The following is a 1,599-nucleotide window of genomic DNA, read 5'->3' on the forward strand; positions in this document are numbered from 1 at the left end:
GAGTTGCAGGGGTCAGCTGCTGAGTATATGTCGATTTGTTCTTGAGCCTAGCTGACCTTCTCCGTAGTTCTTCCTCTGGGATTACGGAATCCATTTGCTTAGCTTGCTCTATGTGGGGATTTTGGATAGTATTACTTGGTAACCTTCCCTGTGGTCAGTTTCAATGCGTTGTGATAACTGTCCGAGCTGCGTCTCCAGACTTTTGAGCAGAGCCAATTGATTTCTCATTTGTATCCCTGTCTAATCCTGTCTGGCTGTAGTTCTCTGATTTAGCTATTGTTGTCCTTGAATGAACTGAGTCAACTGATCATCAGTTCCGAGAGTGGGGTTAGTTGCTTTGGTAATCTGGGTGGTAGGGGAATTTTCCTCGACTGGGGGACCAGTGAGTAGAAGTGGTTGATCGTAGGTCAATTGAGATTGTTGGGCTGGATAAGGTGGGTATCGTTAGCAAAAGGCTGGTTGCTTCGTTGAAATTGATTAACCCTAGTTGTTGATTGATTCTGGGATTTGGTGGACGAGCTTGGTATTGAACGTAACAGACAGAACCGTCAGGGTTTTCGTACTCAACTTGATATTCTTCAGTAGGTAGCGGGTTGGTACAATTAACACAAGCCTGATCTTGGTTGACCTGCTGCGGTTGCATCGTCTTCAATTCTCCAAGTTGTTTAGCTAGAGATTCCATCTAATCCGTGAGGGATTTGATGGCCTCTGTTTGATTGTTAAGTGAAGAGAGTGGGCAGATGATGAAGTTGTTTCACCACTGTTCCAGTCATGATGATGCATTGTCATGTTCTCGAGCAACTCCCATGCTTTGTCTGCGGTTTGGTTCATCAGATTCCTTTAAGCTGCTGTATCGATCGTCATCATATGATTTACCGTAAGACCATTGTAGAAGGTATAGATTTGGGCTGACCGTTCTAACCGGTGATTAGGGCATTTCTTCAGCAGGGTTTTGAATCGCTCCCATGCAGTGTAAAGAGATTCATCATAACTTTGTTTGAAGTTAATGATATCATTCTTTAGTTTGGTTTGTTTAGAAGGAGGAAAATATTTGGTTAGGAATTTAGTAGCCATCTCCGTCCATGACGTAATGGAATCTTTTTCCAGTCCTTCGAACCAGGTTTGAGCATGATGAGTGAGAGAATAGGGAAACAAGTATAGCTGGACTATATCTTATCCTATCCGTGGTTGTTTGTAGGAGTTCGAAAGAGATATGAATTTATCAAGGTAAGAATTAGGATCGTCATTCGGTAATCCATGAAACTGGCAGCTATTCTGGATGAGCTGGATGATGTGATGTTTTAACTCGAACGAGTGTCCTTGAATCTCTGGAAATCTGATTGGACCTCCTCGGCCTTCAATCGAGGGTTTGGTATTTTTTGCTAAAGTAACGCGTAACGCCATTTGATTTCTGATTCGTGCTTGCTTGCGTGCTTTAGAGATTATTGCGTCTGGCGCAGGTACGAATAACAACGGTCCTGGTCTAGATCGAGTTTGGGTCATACGCTGTGTAACACCCCATTTTACCCCGTACATGATTTATAGGTGTATTGTGTATGTACGACAGGCGTATGAAGGGTTCGATACATGTTGGGTGTT

At 43.3% G+C, this 1,599-nt stretch overlaps 1 non-coding gene across 1 annotated transcript; it reads left to right on the forward strand.

The window, feature by feature from the left end:
- Nucleotides 1–919: 919 nt before the first annotated feature.
- LOC139851076 (small nucleolar RNA R71) lies at nt 920–1,026 on the forward strand. The gene has a single exon (XR_011760438.1). It is a non-coding gene; the product is annotated as a small nucleolar RNA R71 (small nucleolar RNA).
- The last annotated feature ends 573 nt before the right edge of the window (nt 1,027–1,599 follow it).

Source organism: Rutidosis leptorrhynchoides, chromosome 5 (assembly GCF_046630445.1).
Source record: "Rutidosis leptorrhynchoides isolate AG116_Rl617_1_P2 chromosome 5, CSIRO_AGI_Rlap_v1, whole genome shotgun sequence".
Lineage (NCBI taxonomy): Eukaryota > Viridiplantae > Streptophyta > Magnoliopsida > Asterales > Asteraceae > Rutidosis > Rutidosis leptorrhynchoides.